The sequence below is a fragment of the Monodon monoceros genome, unplaced genomic scaffold, assembly GCF_005190385.1.
Source record: "Monodon monoceros isolate NGI ecotype Baffin Bay Population unplaced genomic scaffold, NGI_Narwhal_1 Super_Scaffold_22, whole genome shotgun sequence".
Lineage (NCBI taxonomy): Eukaryota > Metazoa > Chordata > Mammalia > Artiodactyla > Monodontidae > Monodon > Monodon monoceros.
In genome coordinates, this window is record NW_021703779.1 from 10183561 (window position 1) to 10194467 (window position 10907).

Below are 10907 nucleotides of genomic sequence, written 5' to 3' on the forward strand. Positions count from 1 at the left end.
TATATATATATATATATATATATGTAACTTATGTGAGACTAATTTCATGCTATAGAATCAGCACTGCAAGACAGAACAGGATAAAATACCACATCCATACAACTCAGAGGTATTTGGACATTTTTATCCATGCAACTCAGTGGTATTTGATAATTTTTAAATTGAAGTATGGTTGATTTACAATGTTGTGTTAGTTTCTGGTGTACAGCAAAGTGATTCAGTTATACATATGTATATCTATTCTTTTTCACATTCTTTTCCATTATGGTTTATTACAGGAGACTGTATATAGTTCCCTGTGCTATACATTAGCATAAATTGCTAATTTTTATTTATGAAACTCAGAGGTATTTGGACATTTTTATCTATACAACTCAGAGGTCTTTGGATATTTTTATTTATGCAGCTCGGTGATATTTGATCATTTTTATTTATGCAACTCAGAGGTCTTTGGTCACTTTTTCCGATGAAGAAAACTGTGTACATCTTTGCTTAGAAACGAAATGATCCAATTTATAACAAGGGACATAAACATTACCTCACACACAGGACTCCCCTCAACACGTGTGACCTCAGAGTGGGTCCTTTGCCACCCGAGGTGTTTGCTGTTACCTCGAGTCCACAACTTGCTCCCTTCCTCCGGGAAGGCTGTTCTGGAAGCTCCCTGCTCCAGTTTAGAGTAACCGCCACCACATGATGCAGGTGACATGAGATTATGCCAAAACCCTGTAAACCGTGAGGCCCCAGCAGGGCTACACAATTCACAGGGAACCCACACCAGCTCTCCCAAGGCTCGCTCTGCTGGGGAAAATGGTGATTCCTGCAGCTCCGTGGGGACCTCGCTGATTCCCCCCAAAACTCAGGCTTTATCTAGACAAAGACCAGCATTCCCCCAAGCGGCGTGTGTCTGCTGCAACTCCAGCCATACGCCGATCTGAAAACTCTCTTGTTCTCTTTAGAATTTATGTCAGCAGAGACCATCCACCAGAAAAAAAAAAAGAATTGATTTTTCATTCACACACGCGAGCGAGCATGGGCTCCCAGCTCTTAAAGACGATAATTACATTGTTTTCAAACATCCCCCATCACACCAGCTCCATTAGGATCCAAATTGCTTTCCCACAATTTGAAAGGAAAATATTTCTCTGCGGAGATGACGGCAGACGTTACATTTTCCGCGGCCGTAATGTCCACTCCGTGCAGAGGGCTGTTAGGACCACCTCCAAGCTGACGGATAACCATGATGGGATTTCACTCATCCTGACCTGGTGATAAATAAGCGGTCCAGAGGCAGCGATGTACTGGGTTGGTGATGCTTGTTACGCGCTGCTTCCAATGATGATGGAGTGGACGCCCGATTGCCTCGTAATTGCTGGCTTGGTAAACATCCAAGTTTTCGTCCTCAGTGTTCCGCTAAAGCGGTTAAGAGGTCTAACTCCTTAATAGCCGCGAAGGAAAAAAAAAGCAGCGGGGGGGGCTGGTGGGGTGACGGGGAAGACTATTCCTTTGGACACGTAAATGCTCTTGGGCCGCTGGCTAATTGCACTGGTCCAAAATGTCCTCGAGGAAAGCCAGGTCAGAGTTTTGTTTTTCTTACCTCATCTGCATTGCTTTTTTTTTTTTTTTTTCTCCCTCAGCATCATAACTGGACCATCAAGCATTTCTCTAAGGTTTCAGGATTCTGTTTACAAGAGAGACACTGGCTTGGGAACCAAGGGGCCTTTGGCCATGTCCTGTGCTGCCACTGAGAAACTAATATTAAAAAGATAATGCTGGCCACTGACACCAATCCCTTCCCAGAAAGAACTGTTCCTGGAATGTAAAGAAGAATATCACTGCAGAAAAAGTACCACTAACTGTGGTGTCTTAGCAATTCCCTGCACCTCCAATGGGTGGGGGGCGGGGGGGGAAGGTATAATTCACTGTATTTCCAAATAACATTAAATTGTAGTCAAAATATTTAGTGCTCCAGTCGATTTGGTCCAAAGAAGCCAACTGGTTGGAAAGAGTTTGTGGAATAAACACAAAAATACAACGTAGCAACGATTAGACAAGACCCATCCCAAATTTTATCAGCCTTCTTAAAACCAAAGAGTCATCAGTAAAATTTTTCAATGGGATCCAGGTTCGATTTCAATGATGCATGTCACTGGGGTCAGGTAAAAAAGGTTTTTTGTTTGGGTTTTTTTTTTTTTGACCACAGGAGGTTCAACCTGCCCTTTAACACCAAGATGGTTCGAGGCATTTATAGACTTGTCAGCCCTCTTTTCAGATTAAGGTTCCGTAAGGGTGTAACCATGCATTTTCCCATCTTCATCCCCAGGTGAGTTCTGCAGTTCATCATGGCATCCATCTGAGGTCCCTGGATGCAGGTGACATCGTAGATATCCCAGAGGTTGACTTTCTGGGTTTGAGATCTCAGCCGGACGCCCAGATGTGGTGTCTTATTCCTCTTGCCTGTTCCTCCAAAGCTCACTGCAAATTTTAAAAGGCATAAACCTTTAAGCAATGGTATTTTGAGCACCCGTTTCCCCATGAGAAGGGACCTGACATCACAGCAAATGTGTGAAAATGGACTCCCCTGATTTTGTTGGCCAGAAGCACACAGACCTGGCGGAGAGAAGCAGTGACATCAGGTGAGGTTTGGGGTTTAGCAAAAAAAAAAAAAAAGTATTCAACTATTTTTTTCAAATGTTTTGGTCTTGGCAAAGCCTACTTTTTTAAATGTGTTTTCCTTCATTTTAAGACCCATGAGTATTTCGAGGGAAATGTAATCCATCTGACAGAAGCATTTTTTTTTTTAGCTCACCACAGACAAAGTGAGAATTTCAGATTGTTTAGGCACGACTTCCACTGGTACTTAGAAACCATGGAACTGCTGGGGGAAATTTGGTCATTTCCCAAACTGAAATATCGTGCAAGGTATGAATGATAAGAAGAAGATGAGGAATGCAGTGACTTACCCAGAAGCAACAGATTCGGAAAGGAAATTCAACAAGGGAACCAGAAGTAACTCCCGCTACATGATAACTTTATTCTTTGTTTGCAACCAGACTATATCTAGAACACATCCTGGGCACGGCAGGGAGAAAAGAAATAGAATAAAACACAAACTCTGTGTCCTCTCATAAGTAGCATGGCTCATAAAGACAGAGAAAGAATTGGAGAGCAGTGAAAATGCAGCAGACACAGCTACAGGAGAGACTCAGTTCTGCAAACTCACTGGCCACGTGGCCACAAGTGCCTGCCTCTTGTGGTTGTTATGTCTTTCCGTGAGCAGTTACTGGGCTCCAGCGAAGAGACAGAGATGGACAGATGTACCAGGAGGAGAGCTGGATAAAAGTGCACTCGTTGCAGGAAACAGAACTGGGTGAGTACTCCTCAACCACCTTTTTATTTTGTCTATTTATAGAGAAATAAAAGCCCCAAAGGTAAGGAGTTCATTAGAGGAAAGCAGAACAGAACCTCTGCCAGGGAGGAGTCCCCAGTCCATGGTGAAGGAGCCCTCAGTCCATCCAGAGAGAGGGGAGAAATCTTCAATCCATGGCAGAAGAGCCCTCGGTCTAGTCATTGTAAGCCAATACTGCAGAACCAAGAAATGAACCATGGCTCAAGTCACTGGGACCTCTGATCTCCTTGGACCTCAGGAAGCTGTGCCCACAACACGGGGTAGCTGAGCTGGGTCCCAGGGGCCACCCACTTATCTCATCCCCAAGAGGGACAGAGGCAGGGGCAGGAGTGGAGGGTGTGGATATCCCAACGAACAGATACTCAGGCATTCCTGAAGCATCACAGAAAATTTAGCCAATAGGGTTAACACTGCCTTAAAGGGCTTTTCCACAGGGAACATCCGATTAGTTACCAGGGACAAATATTTCCTGCTTAACAAAGCTGCAAAACATTCTAATGTACTCCTCTATACGATCCTAAGGATCTGCTTTAGAACATCAGCTACCAGAGTCAACGTTGCTGTTTCTGTAACGATGGAATCCTCTTATGTGGTGGTTAATTTTGTGTCTACTTGGCTGCACCTTGGTGCCCAGATGTGTGGCCAGACATTACTGTGGATGTGTCTGTGAGGGTGTATCAGGATGAGATTCACATTTAAATTGGTGGACTTTGAGTAACGCACATTGCTCTCCATAACGTGGGTGGGCCTCATCTAATCGGTTGATGGCCTCACTGGAGCAAAAACACTGATATCCTAGAGCAAGAGAGAATTCTGCACAGATGGCCTTCAGACGTCAGCTACAACATTGGCTCTTCCCTGGGTCTTGAGCCTGAGGTACTACCCCAGAGATTTTGGACTTCCAGCCCTCACAATCATGTGAGTCAGTTCCTTATAACAATCTCTTTCCCTCTCTCTAGGCTATGGATATAGACAGATAAACAGCAGATAGATAGGTGAGAGATAGATAGATAAAAGATAGATACGTAGATACACAGATAGATACATAGATGATAGATAGACAGACAGATAGATACATAGTCAAGTTCTGTTGGCTCTCTTTCCCAGGAGTACCCTGGCTAATACAACCTGTCTTCCCTTTTGCTCCTACCGTGTATTTTCTGGCAATGTGACTCCTGTGCAGCATTGTAGGTGGCAGTGAGACAATAGCTAGAAATGTACAAATAAGTGTTATGCCGTAATTATCATCAATAGGAAGCCTTGGTGGAAGAAAATATTGACACCATCAGCTGGCCCAAGGAAGTGTGAATCGGGTGTATCCTTGTCACCTACTTCAACCACCGGGAAACTCCAAGACAGGAAAATACAATAAATAACCTGAATTCTTTCTCCAGGTGAGTTCTATTTAGACGTTTCACCATGTTTTAATTCCATAAAATTGCCTACTTGTGTGAGAGAGGAATACTTGGATATCTACCTGGAAATTTCAGAGCATGTTTGGAAACACAGGGACATATGTTATAGACCACAAAAGGGCTGGATCCCAAGGACCCCCACAGCTACGGTCCTTGCCATAAAAACAAAGAATTGAATAATCTGTAGGAAAGGCGTGTTTGATTTAATTTCCTGATCTCTGCAACACGGCCTCCCGGTACTTGGCGAGGGTGGCGGGCAAGGCTCCCAGCCCAAGTGCCCGTGAATATTCCATTAGAAATCAATTAACCCACGTCTGCTCAGAAACACTCCAATCATCCGAGTTTATACGCTGTGCCTGATGCATTTATAGCCCCCATGTAAGTAGTCCCCGGAGACCCCCTAATGTGTAAACAGCATAAAAAATGATCCTTTATTCCTGTGAGCTTCACCTGCCACCTTAATTGAATAAATGGGGCTGTGATCCAGGAACACTTCTGCACACACGCATCACAGTGACTCATCCACCACACGTGGACACACGCCCACCTCCCCGCTCTCCCCTCGCTGAAGAGATAGTCCAGGACGATTCTCTTTTATTAAATGCACATTTTGCTCCCAATACTGCAGGTCTACACTTTTTTCCTCTCCCCATCCCCAGCCTGCAGAAGGAATAGAAATTAATGTTTAAGGCAACCATGTCTTATGTCCTACGTATTTAATCGTATAGAAAGGACACGTCCAATTGTGATGACCATGCCCCAGATGTAAGCTGGTTTTACCTTAAACAAAACCCTACCTGCCGGTCAGGGAACCACCTGTCATGACCCAGTTTTGCCAATCTGTGGGACGTGGCCCAGGCTTGCCCTTTTAGAAAGAAAAGGAATGACAAGTGTTTTGGAAAATGCCCCCAACGCTGCACAAATCAACACCAGGCACAGTCCCCACATCTCCCTTAAAATGAGCTCCATGTCTCCGCAATGGCCCTGGGGCTCTGCCCCGCCCAGAGGCTGCCTGTCCTCAACGCCACCCCCCTATGCTGTCTCAACACCAGTGTGCTTTCCTAGGCACACCCCACCCCACCACTACCCCCGACCACTGGTCACTTTCCCTATTTGATGCCCTTAAGAATTCTCAACAGTGCCTGGGTTGTCTCATGGATGAACTAGGTTCCACTTTTGTTATCTTTCTCCCTCTCCTGGAATGCATGCTTTTCCCCCCTGATAATTTTTAGCTGTGATAAAACAACACAACATACAATTTACCACCTTCGCCTTTTTTAAGTGCACAGTTGAGTGGCATTAAGTCCATTCACATGCCACCATCCCCACCATCTTTCTCCAGAACTTTATCATTGCCCCAGACTGAAACTCTGTGCCCATTGCATCCTAAATCTCCGTCCCCCTCCCCTACCCCTCAGCACCACCATCCTACTTCTGGTGAATTCAGGAATCACCGGAATGATGAGTGGCGAGTGGAATTCTACAGGAGTTATCCTTTCCTCTCTGGCTTATTTCACCGAGCATCATGTCCTCGGGGTTCATCCACGTTGTAGCAGGTGTCAGAATGTCCTTCCTTTTCATGGCTGAGTCACATCCCACTGTTTAGATATATCCCATCCTGTTTGTCTAATCATTCATCGATGGACTTGCTTCCACATTTTAGCTACTGTGACCAGTGCTGTTGCAAACGTGTGTGTCCTGGAAATGATGATACTTGAGTCCCTGAATCTGCCTGACATGTGCCTGGGCTGCAGTGGGTCCCCTAAACGTACGTGCCAACTAAATTCCAGCGCTCTTCCCTTTTATTATTTATTGGAAGCCACTCAATAAATGTACTTCGTAGAATGATAAGCCCTCTTTCAGAGATGGAGAAAGTGAGACATGGCACGGTAATTTTCCCACTCTCTCATAGCTGGGAAGTGGCACATTTGGGGTTCACGCCGAGAGCTGACCACTTTGGAGCTGGAGGTATGATGCCATGTGGACCATCGAGGCAGCTCCAGTTCAGACACTGCAGTGGGTCCCAAAAACTCCAGGAACCCGTTAACCACTGTCAAATATCGAGTCCTCCCTCGGGCCGTGGTTCCAATGCATGACAGAAGGCAGGCAGAGCTACTTGGGGTTAAACACACAAGAGGTCAAAGAGACAGTAGCCATGATGTAGTTCCCCAGAGCTTAAAAGACAAAGGGTCCCTGGTAAAGACATGAGCAGCTTGCTGACCTGCGGGGGCTCGAGCTGATGGAGGGCATGAGAGATGGGGAGAGATTTCCCAGGAATCAATCCCTAAAGGACGGAGCCTATAGGAACCAGAAAGTGGGTATGACGAGCTGAATAATAACCCCCAAATGCTCACGTTCTAATCCTGTAAACTGTGAATGTGACCTTATATGGCAAAGTCTTTGCAGATGTGATTAAACATCTCAAGATGTTTAATACATTACCCTGGATTATCCAGATGGACCCTAAATCCAATGACAGAGTCCTTCTAAGAGACAGAAGAGGAGAGACACAGACGCAGAGGAGAAACCACAGGAAGACAGAGGCAGAGACGGGAGGGACGCGGCCACAAGCCCAGGGACGCCTGGAGCCCCCAGAAGCTGGAAGAGGCAGGAAGGACCCTCCCCTGGAGCCTCTGGAGGGACCACGGCCCTGGGACACCTTGACCTCGGACGTCTGGTCCCCAGGAATAGGGGAGGATGAATATACAATGTTTTAAGCCCCTGGTTTGTAGTCATATATCACAGCAGCTCCAGGACAATAACACTGAATGATTTTGAAGTCTCCTCTCCAGCTGAAACTTCACATCAATGCATTTACGTGTCTCTCTCACTTTGTGTTTGTCCACTCAGGCTGCCAATAACAACATGCCACAGATGGGGCGGCTTAAACAACACCCTTATTTCCCACAGTCCTGGAGGCTGGGAGTCTGAGATCACGGCGTGGGCACATTAGTTCCTGGTGATGTTCTATTCCTGGCTTGCAGGTGGCCACCTTCTCTATGTGTCCTCACACGATGAAGGGAGAGCTCTGATCTCTTCCTCTTCTTATAAGGATGCTGATTCCATCATGGGGTCCCCACCCTCATGACCTCATCAAAACCCAACCACCTCCCAAAGGCTCTACCTCCTAACATCATCCCACTGACAGTCAGGGCTTCTACATATGAAGGACACACATTCTGTTCACAGCATCACATGTACGTTGGACTCTTTTGATGGGAAAATATGTATGTAACCAATTTAACAGGCTCTGGAAGTAGTTTTTACTGGAGAATCCTTGAGATGTATCTGTCCCTACCAGTGTCCCCAGGGTGCCCTGGAGGAGGCTGTACACAGAGCTCTCTGATGTGGACATCGTGGGCACCAAGCATAGCTTTTTAGGGTGATACCTTAATTGTCACTCATAGTCTGCCACCCACATGAAGATGATGACTATGAATCCCAGTCTCCCACCAGGACACCAAGCCCATCAGGCACAAGTTACCTGAACTTAGGTACAAGGTCACAAGGAAAGAAGCAATTACCAGAGGACAGGCATGGCCAGAGCAACAGAAACCCACACGGGTCTGGTCCTACAGCCTTAGGGCTGTACCCTGAGAGTTCACCACAGGATGACAGTCCTGGTGGCGTGGCTCCCACCCCCTTCAAATAAAGAGAATAATGCTAAATTATGATCAACATACTATTCTGTGTCCTTAATTCTCAGGCACTCTCTTTATCTAAATATTACTGAAATCAAAACATCTTTCAAAAAGAAATGGACATGTGAACCACGGTGGATTTTATTTTTCCAATAAGTCCTTTCCCTTCCGATCACTAGTTTATTAGCTCATGTCATCATTAGATCGAGAAAATACGGTGCGTGCTCCAAGGAATGAAGGTGAATATTTTAAAACATTCTTTGCATTTATGGATTGAATATGTGTATCCTCCCAAAATTTATATATTGAAACCCCATCCTCCAAGGTGATGGTGTCAGGAGGTGGGGCGTTTGGGAGGTGACGAGGTCATGAGGGTGGAGCCCCCATGGATGGGATTAGTGTCCTTATAAAAGAGACCCCAGAGAGCTCCCGCACCTCTCCCACCAGGTGAGGACACAGAGAGGACGTCCATCTATGAACCAAGAACAGAGTCCTCACCAGACATTAAGTCTGCCCTCGGCAGGAACTTAGACATCCAGCCTCCAGCACCATGAGAAATAAATATCTGTGGTTTAAGCCCCCGAGTCTGTGGTATTTTTTTTTGATAGCAGCCCAAAGAAATTAAGACATCCACCAAAAGGATTTTCTGCTTAACATTTACGTAAGTGGGGAAAAAAATAACGTCAACTAATTGCATACAAATGAGCATTCTGTTTAAACAAAGTGTTACCCACTCACCAATTCCTGCTGGCTTCTGTAAACACTTCTCCTTAATGCTACATCGTTTCTACTTAAAGCCAATTTAAATTAATTTCATTTCTTAAATTTCCTAGAGAGCTGACAGCAGGGTTTGGGTTTATAGGAAGAGCATGAGGTGAAGCGGGAAGTAAGATTAGAAATCTTTGGCATATGACAAACTTGATCAAGTTCTCGGGGTCCACTCAGAAGGGACACAGCAGAAGAACATGTTTAACTTTGATTTTTCACTTGCCTTAGCCAAGGAAAAAAATGTTAAAAGAGGGGAAAAGAGATGCTATGAATAACTATTACACACACATACACACACGCGCGCGTGTGCACGCGCACACATGCATTGCATGAACACAGAACACCTACAATTGCCAGACAGAACAGCTGGAAGATAGATGTGCAATTTTGGTAAGGTTGTGTTATTAATACAATTGCTTATTTTAGAACAAGCAGTCTGAGGACCGTTGTAAAACTTATTAAAAGTGGATTTTTCCATGAGTCTATATATATTTTAAAGCACACCCCGTGAAGTAACTGACATGTTGTTCTGAGCCGTACATAAGCAAGTCACTTGTTTAAAGGAAATTTCTGGTTCCACTAGAGAGTTCTAGGTTAGAGGTTTCTGCTGAGGCTTTTATGTGCTAACTCTCATAAAAAGTCCTTCCAATCTGGGCAGTTTTCTCACCATTGCCCTCTCTCTGTTTCTAATTGTGAGTTTCTCTGGGAATAAATACCACTTGGAGGTCAGCGCCGCCAACCCAATCTCCTCCTTATTGGGCATTTAGAATTGCTCCTCGGTTTGATCTGTCCTTGAAATACTCCACTTTTGTCTTGGGCAAGAAGCGGAAACAAAGACTTTATGAAATTAACAACTGAATAAAACTGCTAGAGGCGATGCGAAGGTCGGCGAGTTGGGCGGCGCTGGTGTGGATTCCTCCTCGTCTTCCTCCACAGCAGGTTTGGGCTCGGTTGACCCGCAGCTGCAGCATTTCATCGAGGTGGAGACTCAGAAGTAGTGCTTCCAGCAGATGGTGCACCAGATGACGGAACTTTGTTGGGAAAAGCGCACGGACAAGCCTGGGCCAAAGTTGGACAGTTGGGCTGAGGCCTGTTTTGTGAACTGCATTGAGCGCTTCATTGATACAAGCCAATTCATCTTGAATCGACTGGAACAGACCCAGAAATCCAAGCCAGGCTTCTCAGAAAGCCTTTCTGACTGACCTCAGCATTACCTCTTTGGAAAAGGGAGGTAGTTCAAGAAATGAAGAGCAGTTGATGGGACGGTTGAAGAAAAGGTGGGGGATCGGCTCCCGCCTCTGTCACTCTTGGGACATCCTGTCATCTGAGAATGAACAAAGACCAATTTTTGTGTGTGTGTGGGTTTGAGGGTCAGATGTGTTTGGGGTTGTGTTTTTTAATGCTAATCGTGGGAAAACAATTGACAGATGAATGGAAGACTCCACTAGATGTGTATTACTGTATGTGGGACGATGCTTTCTTCATAGTCCCAGGAACTGCTCCCTACAATTTTAGTAGTGGAACTGCTCTATAATTTGATAGTGGGACCACATAGGTAATAATCTGTTATTTGTTTGGGTTCCTTTCAGATTTCTGGAGAGATCGATATACATCTTTGTTGTCTCAGAAAGGGCAGCAGTGGGAGAAAGAGTAATTTGGTACTTGACGGTAGGC

At 45.3% G+C, this 10907-nt stretch overlaps 1 pseudogene; it reads left to right on the forward strand.

Annotated features, from left to right (window-relative positions):
- Positions 1–10435, forward strand: part of LOC114906425 — a 12926-nt pseudogene extending 2491 nt beyond the window's left edge.
- The last annotated feature ends 472 nt before the right edge of the window (positions 10436–10907 follow it).